The sequence below is a fragment of the Coenobita brevimanus genome, chromosome 66 (genome assembly GCF_032717465.1).
Source record: "Coenobita brevimanus isolate Jiangsu-jjx chromosome 66, ASM3271746v2, whole genome shotgun sequence".
NCBI lineage: Eukaryota > Metazoa > Arthropoda > Malacostraca > Decapoda > Coenobitidae > Coenobita > Coenobita brevimanus.
The window spans coordinates 30,657,517-30,672,136 of record NC_137019.1 but is presented as its reverse complement, the minus strand read 5'-3'; positions in this window follow the sequence as shown (position 1 = coordinate 30,672,136).

Here is a 14,620-nt window from a genome sequence, read left to right as displayed (position 1 = left end):
CTCTCAACTGTCTCAGAGATTACAGGTGTGGTTATGAACGGCACAGGAAGGACATATCCCTGATTAGTGGTGTTACTTTGACACACACTGCAGGAACGGACAAAACTATCTATGTCTCGTCCCATCCCTGGCCAGAAAAAGTCAGCTCGGATACGGCCCTGGGTCTTCCTTTTGCCCATGTGACCTCCTGAGGCTGAACAATGACCCCATTTTAACACTGCTAGGCGGTACTTGGTGGGGACGACAAACTGCAGACGAACCTCGCCCTCGGGTATTCGTGACTCACGGTAGAGCCGTCCTTGTTTGCAAAGGAACTTGGCTCGCCCTCCCCGTGAATACTTAATCACTTGACCCTTTTGTTTGTTCCACACAGCAGCAAGTGTCGGGTCAGAATGTTGTTCTTGTACAACAAGTTGACTACACATCAGATCTTGCGGCGATTCAATGATCACTGGGGTGACACAGTGTGGAGCCTCAGCCATGGCTCGTGTTACTGCAGCAGCCGAAGTCTGAGTAGTGTCATGTTCGGTGCAACTATCCTTGACACCATAAATATTGCCAATGATGAGGTCAAATAAAGGTTCTGGCATGAGAACTGCAAGTGTCGTACCAGTATAAAATGGAGATGCCACCTGGATACATGCCTCAGGGAACAATCTCACTGATCCATCAATAAGGTTTGCATGGATCTGTCGACCTGTGTACTGCTCAGGCCGAACTAGACTCTGCTTGACAGAGCAACCTGAGGAACCATTATCTCTCAGGACCTTCACAGGAATGTCTCCCACAAACCCTGGCTGAACAAGGAAGGTACTGTCACCTGTGGGAGGGCCTGTGGAGGAAGCAGCTAGCCACTCATGAGGCTGCTGAATTGATGCGGCAAACATTGTGCCTTGAGAATTATATTGGGAAGATGGAACATTGGCCATCTGTGGAGGGGGGTTCACTGTCACTGTGGGACTAGTGAACTGTGGGGAAGTACCCATACTGGTAGGGACGTAACCACCATGCTGCTGCTGAGGAATGAAGGCTGCATTCGCTTCCTGCCTCTTTTGAGCTGGTGGTGAAAAAGTTTGTCTGGACGGTCGGTTGCGTGGCTGATACTGCTGCTGGTTAGGGTACTTGTTGTACCTCTTCCACTCAGGTTTCTGAGTGTTTTGCCCCTGGTCCTTCTGTGGTTTGCTTGGACCTTGGCCATTACTCTGAGAACGGCCTTGGTGCTGGGATTCAGTCTGAGACGATTTCCCAGATTTATCAGGTTTTCTGTTCCAGGTGTTTTGCTTACGACTTTGATACCCGTATGCAGTAAAGAATGTGTCAGCCTTTTCTGCCATTTGGCTGGCATCTTTCACCTGGCAGATCTTAAGCTGTGCTATGAGCTCAGCAGGTCACGACCTCTCTAGCTGTGTACGCAGCATAAGATCAATTATCCCCTCACGCGTGGAAGGAGTTTCATCTTTCTCCATCCACTCACCTAAGTAAGCAGTGAGACGGTCGAGGAACTGAACAGCTGTCTCCTTGTCTTGGAGACGAGCTCGCATGAACTGAACTTTGGTGTCATCTACTGTGAGACCATACGCCTTAATGAGTGCAGCTTTCATCATCTCGTATGTGAGATTGTCTCCACGAATTCTGCGGAGAATATCGAGGGCAGGGCCCTCAAATAAACTAAGAAATTGGAGCCGCTTAGCTGCCTCATCCAGTTGATACATGTCTGCCATGTCCTCAAAACGAGCTATGTATGGCTCGATTCGTTCGCCTTCCTTGTATGAAAGAAGCTTGATGCGTGGGGTCGCCAGGACATGTGCAGGGAGAACGCTCGTGGAGCTTTGACCAACTGCACCAGATGTATCTGAAGCCAAGGAATCTCGCTTGAGCTTCAGCATTTCATATTCGTGTTTTTCACGTACTTCTCGCTCGGCACGTTCGTGCTCTCATTCTCTCTCTCGTTCCTCACGCTGTTCTCGCTTGTGTTCTAAGTCGAGTTCGCGCTGTTTTCGCTCGTATTCGCGCTGTTCTCGCTCTTGTACTAGCTCGAGTTCGCGTTGTTTCTGCTCGTGTTCGCGCAGTTTCTATTCGTGTTCACGCTGTTCTCACTCGTATTCGCGCTCCTTTTCGCATTCCTCACGCTGTTCTCACTCGTATTCGCGCTGAATCTTACACTCTTCACGGGCATCATTCTCGCGCTGTTGGTCCATATTATGCCGTGAGAGTATGTACTCTTTAATTTCAGTTGGGTCCGTAAGACCCATTTCTTTGGCTTCCTGTAAAAATACAGCGGTAGCCATGGCACTAATTTATTAAGCAAACCGAAACTGAGTACTGACTGCTTCGCAAACGAATACTAATAAACAGAAGTAAAGAGTACAGACACAAGCTAGTGGTGACCAGTCTTATCTAGTTAACTGGAAAAGAATAAAGCAAAAATGCAATTAACTGGGAAGACTCAATAATTAACACAATGGGTACGGCGACTTCCCAGGAGTAAATAAAATTGTCTGGCGTTACCAAATAAACTAGAGTTAAGTACTCTATTGATTAATAAAGTAAAAATTCACTTGCTAAATTAACGGTAACCACCAGTAAACTTGTGCCTATAAACTTTAATGATAAATACCTAAATATGAACGAGTGAGCACTATCTCGTAAATAGCTTAAGAGCTAGGAGTTAATATCCTGGAATGAGGTCGCCAATTGTCACGGGGTTTTTAAAATATCACGGGGTTTTTAAAATAAATGCTAAATATTATTTAATTGATAATAATATTCAATAATATTGAAGAGCAGGGACAATGATCGTCTTACTAAATCAAGCAACGATTACTTTACGCTGACTTCTTCGCACGATTCTCTAAGAACGAGAATTTATAAACTTCCTCAACAGTACACAGCAGAGACTAATTACTCAATTGCTGTTTCTTAGTACTGTTAGCCTCTGGAGAAAGTTACTTCACCCCTGACAATAAATAACTAATACTAATAATAATATCAGGCTCTTGCTGGTGCTTAACTCCTAGGAGGCACAACGGATTTTAAACTTAATACACAAGACTGGCCTAAGTACCAGTTATGAATAGCAAAACGTTTATGCAAGCTAGGAGCTATATGGAAAATAAGCTTAATTGTGGAGAAATGAAACAAGAGTTTACATTACATTAAGCTCAAGAAAAAGAACTGTTAAATTTATTGATTACAAAAATAAATTTAACGTTACATTTCAAATCAAATTAATGAGATCGCACTCACTCACTCACACACGAGCTAAATTCTTACGCCTAGAAAAACACAACATGCGGCGCAGCTGGCCAGCATGTAAGGAAACAGCACACTTAACTAAACTCTTAAACCTAGGAAAATACAAAAAGCAAATACTGGTCGATGAATGCTGTGTTTCACCAAAGGGTGGGAGCTTGGAGAAACTGTACTCAGTGGAGTCTGGGTACTAGCGACCTCTTCTCTCACACTTCTGGAGCACAGGACCTCTCTCCGTCACAGCAAACACTTGACTGCTTTCAAAATACGATGTATGGGCAGGACGCACAAGCCACCGGAAGAAGGCGTGGCTAACGGTTGAGGCAAGCAGGGACAAACAATAAAGAAACAATAGTATCGCTCAGTAGAGCACTTAGTGACGTGCATTAAATTGGTCACTTTTGAAACAGTGATGAATGTTTTGAAAAGTATACCCCGAAATGGAGAGAGAAACGGTTAACTGAGCGATACACAGTGAGTTTTCCACTAATAGTTCGTGGCTTCTCACAAAAGGGAAATGTCGCGAATTTGATTCGTGACAGACAAAAATATCAAGGCATCTCACATATCACCTACAAAATGGACTGATAAAATAATCGCTACAGAACTAGTCATAACACCTCCCTCACCTATCGTCGCCTTGAAATAGGCACTGAAATAATTGATCGCAAAAAAGATCCATGTAGACTCATGTTTTTGGAAGGACTTTACATTTCCGAACTGAAAGCTGCAATCAGCACACAAGTGGAAGATTATCAAATCCTTCCAACATGCAAAAGATTTCAAAAGTTGGGAGCTAACTCATTCCACAAGTGAGATCGCCAAACATTTTGCTACTGGCCGACCAATCACGTTGTAGCATTTGTCGGCATTCGCTGTATAATGAGGCCTTGCTTCACCCATCATGTATATATACAGAGAGAGAGAGAGAGAGACGAGGTCTGTTCAGAAAATATCAGACCTTAGGCTCTAAAAAAATAAATAGCTATCCAGTTGAGCTAAGACTCTAATCACCCTCCACGTAGGCCTCTTCTGACTTGATACACGAAGGCCAGCGTTCTTTCCACAGTCTGAAACATTTTTCAAAGTCGGTTTTCGGTGTCTCCTGCGGGTGGCTCGTTCCATTCGTCATGATCTCTTGTCTCAAATCGGTAACCCTTCAGTGGAATTTTGACCTGAGAAGTAACCAGAAGTCACACGGAGTCATGTCTGGTGAGTAGGGAGCCTGTCACACCTGGGAGATGTCGTGCTTGGCCAAAAATTCCTGAAGCAGTTGAAAGGAATGGGGTTGAGACGTTGTCATGGTGCAGCTTCCAACTTGCCGCTTTCTAAGTATCTGGTCTTTTCCGCCAAAATGAGTCACGAAGACGACGGATAATGTCAAGGTAGTAATGTTTGTTCACAGTCTGACCTGGTGCGTATTCGTGATGCACAGCACCACGATAGTCGAAAAAAAAAAAAAGTTTCAATATGTGAATGGATTTCACCTTGCAGCGAACCTGTTGCTTTTGTTTTGGTAGAGGTGACCCTGCATCCTTGCACTAGGATGCGTATCCTTTAGTACCCGTACACCCAGGTCTCATCTCCAGTGATAACAGACTTCAGAAAACCTGGATCGCTATATACACACTCTAACATGCCTTGAGAAATTTTCATCCTAGAGAAGAATTTACGACGAATGTAACGAAGCACCTGCAGGAGATTCCGAAAACAAACTTTGAAAAATGTTTCAGGTAGTGGAAAGAACGCTGGGCTACTCTATGTGTGTCAAATCAGAAGGGGCTTACTTTGAGGGGAATTAGTGTCCTAGCTCAACAGATTAGCTATTTATTTTTTTGGAGTCGAAGGTCGGATAGTTTCTCAACAGACTTCGTGTATATATATATATATATATATATATAGATAGATAGATATAGATATAATCATCATCAGCCGTTGAGGTCCACTGCAGGACCGGCCTATCCCTACCGTAGCAGGGACGACAGCCAATATATCTTTACCCAGTGGCTTAGGCTGTCTGGTAGAGACTGTATGTAGGGTGAGAAGTGCTTGTGAGTGTGAGTGTTGTAGTGGCTTTGGTTGTGTGTGTAGTTTGTGAACCAAGTGTAATCTGCCCGCCTTAACCCGTCACGTCCCGAGCCTTTCCGCACCTATGACATCCCCCAGTCCCGAGCCTTTTTGGAAAATTTTTTTTCTTCTAAAACTTCCGCTTAGGTCGAGAAACGATGGAAAATCCTGAAAAAAGTGGTCTCTGCGGTCTATAAGTGGTCTCTACAGGTGCGGTTTCCCCCCGCAGGTATCGTATTCTGTAATGGGCTGGATATGCGTTTACGTTTTCTATGGTAAGGAATAATGGGAAAAACAACACACAACACCTCTACATTTATTGAATTTGAACTAATAAACAATAACAGTAACAATATAATGGATTTCAGACACATATATAGGAAAAATAAGCATTGTACCACCGCGCGAGCATAGCGAGTTAGGTCCGGGTCGTATCATGCTATATGCTAAGTTTCTGGTATGAGTCAACCTATCATTTTTTCTACTTGTATACTTCTGTTTCAATGACAATTTACCAATTACAACTGTTTGTAAGTGTTTTCAGATGTTTTCATTCATTATGATGACATGCAGCATAAGTTTAGCGCACATCAGCTTAGAAAGCGCACTCGCTATGACTCGTATTTCAACATACCAAATTCTTTTATCACTTTCCAATTATTTTCCCATTTACATAGAACCTTTCCTCCACCACTGTGAAGGTTTTCAATTATTATCATTCATTACGAGGGCATTTAGCGATATGCTAGAGCTATTCACGTAGCAACCACGATCTCAGACACTCGTGTTTCATCATCTACTTTATTTATTCACTCAAATTATATTTTTCCACTTACATTACACACGTTTACACCCCTAGAATGCACTGTACATACTTACTGCCATTATTTATTCAAGTGAGCGTGAGAATATCGCCTGAAAATACCCTCGCAAGGAATGTTTCGTCATACATAATACTCACACACTTATATACTAATTCACTCACACACTTATATACTAATTATTCACTTTATCACTTGCTGACTTTTATTTTGACTAATACGTGCCTTATTCATTCGACTAAGCGTCAGGAAATCTTATCTTTATAGACACGCTATGAATATTTGACTTAGAATATACATCATCATATACAATAATTTGAACTTATATTATACCCGTAATAATGTCACATAATAAGAAATATATAATAAGGGGCCGTATTTATTGCACTGAGCGACAGAATATCGAATCAAACAACCCTCTCTATGTAAGTTTCAACTTAGGGCAGATTTATATACTTACACCCAATGTTTTCACTTATGTTCTACCCGTAGGCACTTTATACTAATATTTGGCGATCCACATGACTGATATTTTCACAGAGCGTCTGTCTGTCGCATTTACCTCATATTTTCAGCGTCCTTTCGCATTCACACCATGCTAGAAGTGCAGCAACGTGTGATATTCACTAAAACATGGGTGAATACACAGACCCACGTCACACTGCACGCACTCATAGCGGGTGTCCTTCCTCTGTGTCGTGAGTCTCACCTGGGAATGACTGCACACGTGACACCTGCGCTGGGGCCTAGATCTGTTGGGCTGGGGCGGGATAGGAGTGGGGAAATGGCGGGCGGATATTCTCTGGGGAGTGTGGGTAATATGGGCAGTGCGGGGGCGCTGTTGGGGCCTTTCAACAGCATACTTTGCAAAGATTTCTCGTGTGAGCTCCCTCACAAACCCTTCAAAGGTTTCGTGAACTCCTGTGGTCATGGCGTGAAGGTGGTGGCAATTCAGAGCAGTGATATCTAGCAAGTGAAAGAACAGTTTTTTATACCACTTCATCGTGGTCCTGGCACACACTACCGTCGATATCATGGAGTCTGACTGGTCCACGAGGCGCATGTTTATATTATAGTCCATGACACATTCAGGTTTCCAAACACGACGCCTGCTCTCGCTATGGTAATCAACAGAATCAGTATGTGCATCAAGGGGTGGTGAACCGTGGACAAGAGGCTTACTTCTCTGTTGTGGTTCCACATTGTTGCAAGGATGTTGTTTGCTTTGAAGAAGACAACCTCACTCCTTGCAAGTTTCCGCCCTACCTTGACCATGTGACGCCGGTTCACCTTTACGGTTCCACAGACTCCCGTTTCATGTCTGTGAAGATAATGAGCGAGAAGAGGGCTAGTGTACCAGTTGTCGAGGTAGAGAACGTGACCACGATGAAGGTAGTCTTGTATCATCGTCTTTACCGCTGCTCCCGAAAGTCCTATACTTCGATCTTCTATTATGTCTGTCTGTGCACCGGTGTACAAGACTATGTCTTGCACGTATCCAGTCCTACAGTCACACATAACAAAGATCTTGAACCCAAAACGGTGCCTTTTGCTGGGTATATACAGTCTGAATGAAATATTGCCTCTCCACAACACGAGACTCTCGTCTATGACGAGATCTCTATAGGGATAGAATGAGGATCGAAAGGTTTGCCTGAGGTGATCAAAGACCAGCCTAATTCGCCTCATTTTGTCAGTGTTGTTTGCATTTGCAGGGTCATTAGCATCATAAAAATGGAGGCGACTTAGAATTTGTTGAAACCGATTACGGCTCATCACTTGACCAAATATGGGGGTAAACATAACAGGGTCCGTAGTCCAGTAAGCAGGAATTCTATTTTTTCTTATTATACCCATCAAAAGGACAAGGGCAAAAAATAAGAACATTTCTGGAATGGAAACAGGGTAATCATAAATCATAGAATGCCTGCTCCTTGTTCCCAATCTTTCACTTTCTAGCCGCTGGCCGCTTGCAAACAGGTTTGTTTGAAAAACGATCTGATCTACGAAGGCCTCACTGAAAAAAAGGTGGAAAAAATCCAACCTGCTTGAATTACAGTGAATACCTGGTGCAATGCAGCCAGATCGCCCCTGCTCAGTGAAGGGGTGAATGAGGGGAGAAAAATCACTCCCATCCTCCCAATCCCACGACACAAATCCCTCGTCCCCATCACCGCCTTCGTCTGGGTGGGGAGGAGATCCTGGTTGGGGAGAAGGAGTACGGAGGGCTTCCCCACTGTCACTCCTCTTCCCTCTGCCTTTACCCTTTCCCTTTCCCTTACCCTTATGGCCTTGAGGAACATTAGGGGGCTGTGGGGATGAAATTGTTGAGTATTGGGGAGCAGAAGACGTGCTGGGGAATGGTTCCTCCCCACCTTCCCCCTCCATTACCACACCACGTGCTCTCTCACGCAACTTTGCTCGACCACGTGTTAGGGGATATTGGGGAGCATAAGACGTGCTTTGGAGTGGTTCCTCCCCACCTTCCCCCTCCCTCACAACCCCACGTGATAATGAACGCACCCGCACTGGCCCACATGATCCACTCTGCCGCCTCACACTGCGTAGGGAGAGCAATGACTCACCCACCTCACTCTCACTTTCCCTAATCCCAGGAATGTCCATTTCACTCCCCACTCCCTCCACTTCACTTCCTACCGCCCCAAACAGAATGCTAGGCCCATACCTGCTTAGACGACGTGGTGTGCGCTCTGGGCCACGATGGGTAATCACCTCCCGCCCATACCACATGGCAGCACGTCCAGCGTCTCCGTCCTCGTCCTCGACCTCGAATTCTGCTTCCAAGGCACACTGGGGATAGGGATATGATATACCACGTGCCTTCTTTGCCTCCTGCCCCTCTCTAGCAGCATGGTAAGTCACGTACTGCCGCTTCCTGGGTGACGGAACTTCCTCATCACTGCTGGTGGTTTCTTCCTCCTCTGGCTGCACATAATCCTTGTCCATCTCCTCGTCATCCAGTGGGGAATCACTGTCGCCGGTAAAGGTGTCCAGGGCGACTTGAATTTCACTCTCTGAGAGACCTCTCTTAGCCATGTCTAAGCAGGACCGTGGCTACCAGGTGAGTGGACGAGTGGCGGGCTAGCGCGGGTCGCGCGGAGTCGCCGAGTGTCCCCGCCTGGTGGCAGGTAGGGGAAGGTCAGGCGAGGGTATGTACTGCAAATTAAGCGCGAAATTTGAAAATTGTCGAAATTATGCACATTGCAATTGCACGACGTACTGGTACGTCGCCGGGACTGGCAAATGCAAATCGTGGTGACGTACCCATACGTCGTCGGGACGGGGCGGGTTAAACCGATTGGGTGCAAGCATACTAGTATGCGACACTGGTTCAACCACAGCACCCCTTGTGTCCGCCAAAGTGGTCAGTGGCTCGGTGAACGCTTCCCAAAGTTTTTACAACTCTGGCGGGGAGGCGAACCCCCACCCACCAGCGTGTGAGACGCACACTCTACCACTGTACCACAGAGGCTCCATATATATATATATATATATATATATATATATATATATATATATATATATATATATATATATATATATATATATATATATATATATATATATATATATATATACTGTAGGGGAAAGACTTTACTTAATATTACCGGAATTTATGAATGAGAGTCTTAGCCAGAACAGCTGATTTGGGATGGCAGTGATTTATACTGCTATGCTATGGATGTTATATATAGCAATTCAGCTGTGTGATGGACAAATGTGATTAGTGATGATATTTCATGAACCTGGCAATACACTTTAACCTAATAGTGTACATTTTATAAATATATGCTGGGTACATAATATACTGTAGATGTATAAAGAATATATATGTATATAACTTACAAATAATATATATATATATATATATATATATATATATATATATATATATATATATATATATATATATATATATAATAATAATTGTACTGTGTGTGTGTGTGTGTGTGTGTGTGTGTGAACACTGCATTTCCACCCCACAATCCCATTTTCATAAACTACAGATTTCATCTTACAAGTCAAGCAATAAACAGACATTCTTTGGATAACAACATACAAGCAACTGAGAAAAAAGGCGAAAGTGCTGCACTCTCATAACATATAATTATAATATAAAATTAAATCCATTCACAAATATAAGCATGCAGTCTGATGATACATATGAAGGACTTACTGGTCTATGATCAAATGACAAGCAGTGGTGATATGCTACGTTAATGAGGGCAGTGGGTGGGTGGGAGGGTGAGGGGTAAAGGACAGCAAAGAGATTTTATGTTCCCTGATTCACCGCTCCTACTGTATTCAGATGGTTTAATCAGTACCATCGTAAATAAGTAATCGGTGTAGGTTATTAAAGCCACATTGTTCACAAAAGGTTTATACAAAACAAAATCAAGACGCAAAAGAGCGGTGAAGCTATCACTCGCTAGTGTCAGGTTGGTCAGTGAAGCAATCACAATCGCCTTTAACCCGCCGCATCCCAGCAGATTTTTCACCAATAACCCCCTCCCAATCCTGGCAGATTTTCGTTTTTTTTTTTTTTTTTTTTTTTTTGCTAAAATCTCCGCTTTTTATGAAAAACATCGAAAATTCAGAGAGAAAGTGCTCAGTTGAGTTTAGAAATACGGTAGAAATAAGAGTACCTTTATCTTGTTACCATGTTCTCTCAGGCCAGGCTCGAGAGAAAACTTTTTCTATGGGAAGGGTAGCTATTCCAAACTATTCATAACTGGTTAGATATTTATTTATTTGGTACGAATTTATATGTAGTACAAGAGTATATTGGTTTTCAGACAATAATATAGGCAGTATAAGCATTGTTCAATCACCAAAAACATCAACATATGGCACTTTCCCTTACGACATTACTGCCTCATCACTTCTGCTTGTTTCTTCCTCTGGCTTATTACTTCCTTTGTCCTCCACCTCAGGAATCACTTTCACCTTGAATTTCATCATTGGAGAGACCGTGGTGTGACATGTCTTTACTGGCCAGATCACTGCTATCATGTGAGTTGCTGAGAAAATGGCATCCAGGGGGGAGAGGGGGTTCAGCTGGGGCCAAGCATCATCCCCGCCTGGCGTTGGGTAGAGGAAGGTCTTCCACATTTGCCTACCAAAAATTACCCGTGAAATTTAAAACTTGTGCAATTGACGGACCTCGCAATTGCAAAACGTATGGATAAGTCATCGGGTGTCACCGTGACAAAACGTGGTGATGTATCCATACGTTGTTGGGATGCCTCAGGTTAAAACTTTTATTTACCTGAGGCAAGTGTAATTACTAATTTTAATCCTTCAATCTACGTACAGTAAAATACTAAAATGTATTTTTGGCTTATCACATACCCATGTTTATTATATGTTCCAAGAGATATAAAGTGACTAAACCTGTTGAATGGTGCTTCAGTTTTTAGGTACTTCATAATACTAAGCGACTCTACACATAGCCCTGCAACCAACTTAGGGGCGTTAGTGATTATTTTCCCTGTTAATGGCACATCAGAGTGATCAATAATAATAAAACTTATCTTTCCACTATGCTGTTCATAAATGTAGCCTACGCTGCATTATCGACATTCACCAATGCTAAATCCCACCACCCATCCACAACATTTATTAAAGTTTCCACCACCTTTCATCACTGTCATCTTAAGCCACGGTCACCATTTGCTAACACACTCCAAGCTTTGCATGCTCTTATTCTGTGTGTGTGTGTGTGTGTGTGTGTGTGTGTGTGTGTGTGTGTTCTTACCTAATTGCTCTTACCTAATTGCATCTTTAGAGGAATGAGTCAAGCTCGTACTGCCCCGTGTCTTAAACTATATTTGTCGTACATATCCTTAAATTTGTGACTTGTTTTGGCACACACTATTTCATTCGGTAGTGCATTCCATTGATCAATTGCTCTGTTTGGGAAACTAAATTTCCTTACGTCTTTATCGCCTCTCTTCTTATGCAGTTTTTTACAGTATCCTCTTGCTGATGCTTCTCCATATGTTAAGAAATCATTTATGTCTATTTTCTCCTCCCCTGATGTGCACTTATATAGCATTATCATGTCACCTCTTTTCCTTCTCTCCTGTAGTGTTGGTAGATTCAGTTTATTTAGTCTTTCTTCGTAGCTTAGGTCCCTTAAGCTTGGTATCCATCTTGTAGCGGCCCTTTGAACTTTTTCAATCTTGTCTATGTGCTTTTTGAGATGAAGACTCCAGACTACTGATGCATATTCCAGGATTGGTCTAATGAATGATGTTATTATCCTTCTTAGCATGTCTTCATTTACGTATGTGAATGCTATTCTCATATTTGCAAGCAGTGTATACATGTTCTGTACCTTCTCGCTGATGTGGTCAGCCAGAGATAGTCTGGTATTGATAATCACACCTAGGTCTTTCTCTCTTTCTGATGTGTATAGGATTTTATTTCCTAACTTATAATCCCAATCAGGTCTTTTTCCACTTTTACCAAACTTGATTACATGACACTTGTCCACATTGAATTCCATTTGCCATGTACTACTCCATTCATGAAGTTTATTTAATTCTTCTTGTAGCTCTTTACAAGAGTCTGTTTTAGTAATTCTCCTTTGTATTTTTGCATCATCTGCAAACATATTCAGATAGCTTTCATTTCCAGTGTTACTGTTTATATCATTTATATACACTAAAAACATGATTGGTGCCATCACTGAACCCTTTGGTACTCCACTAGTCATTTCTTCCCATGATGAGTAGTTTCCTCTTAGTACTGTTCTCATTTCTCTTTTTATGAGAAAGTCTTGCATCCAACAAAACAGTTTGCCTCGAATTCCTCCTTGATGGTACAGTTTCCATAAAAGTCTTTGATGTGGTACTGTGTCAAAAGCTTTCTTGAAATCTAAATAGATACTGTCCACCCATCCTTCCCTTTCCTGTATTGTGTTTGTTACTCTGTCATAGTAGCTCAACAGATTAGTAACACATGATTTTCCTTTTCTGAAACCAAACTGTCTTTCTGTTATCATACTGTGTTCTTCTAGATGATTTACCCAAGCTTTTCTTATAAGCTTTTCTAATACCTTGCTTACAACACTGGTCAGTGATACTGGTCGGTAGTTGAGTGGATTTTGTCTATTTCCTTTCTTGAATAAGGGGACAATATTTGCTTTTTTCCAAATATCAGGTAGTTTACCTTGACTCAAGGATTTCTTGAAAATTAAAAATAATGGTTTACTTAACTCCTTTGCACATTCTCTTAGTACCCAACATGAAATTTCATCAGGACCACTTGCTTTTCCTCTGTCTAATCTACTTAACTCCTCCTGTATTACTTTTTCTGCTATTTGTATATCTGGTGGTATGTGTGGACATGCATGTTCCACATAGTCCCTCTCAAAATTTTTTTCTTCTGTAAAAACTAATTGGAAATTCTTATTTAGTGCTTCCCAAATATCTTTCTCTTGTGTATAAGTGATTCCCTCGTCCGTAATGGATTGTATTATATCTTTTACTTTGGTTTTGCTTCTGATATAGCTGTAAAACAGCGTTGGTTAATCACTACTTTTATTTATTATATCCTCCTCAAACTGTTTTAGGGCTTCCCTCCTTATTCTTGTATAATCGTTTCTTGCCTGTTTGTAATTATTATACGCCTTTTCACTATTATGTCTTCTGTATATATTCCACAACAAATCTCTTCTTTCTTTTGATTTTTTACATTCTGTATTGAACCATTTCTGTATTTTCTTATTTGCTTCTTTGTGCTGTGGAATGTACTTCTGGACTCCTATTTCATAAAATTCACAGAATTTTTTATATCCAGCATTTAAATCTTGTCCTCTAAGCTCATTTTCCCAATCCACTTCTAAGAAATACTTCTTTAGGTCTTGATAATTTCTATTTTTATAGTTTAGGCTCTTTTTGTAACTGTCATTGCTGTTTACTATGTCATATGCTATCCTGAAGTTATAATTTAGTACTGCATGATCGCTTTTGCCGAGTGGAGGGTGATATATTAAACTGTCAATATCATTTTCTTGCCTAGTAAATATTAGATCTAGCACTGAAGGTACATCAAGTCCTCTTTTTCTGGTGGTTTCCCTCACATGTTGCATTAGGAAGAACTCTTGAACGAGATCCAGGAGCTTTTGGTCCCAACAGCTTTCTTGGCTAATTATATCTAGAGTATTCCAATTTATATTTGTATTGAAATCCCCAGTTAGTATAATTCTTTCTGATTTCTCTTCCATTTTATGTAGTAATGATCTTAAACTCTGAATTGTACTCTCTGCCAGGTCCTCATATTCATCTCTTTCCCATGTGTTTGATCTGGGTGGCATGTACAAATTGGCTACAATTACTTTATCTTCAGATGTGTTGACCTCTACTGCAATCATTTCTACTTGTGATGGTATATCTAGGTTTATTTCATTGACTTTTAGATTTTTCTTAGTTAATATTATAATTCCTCCTCCG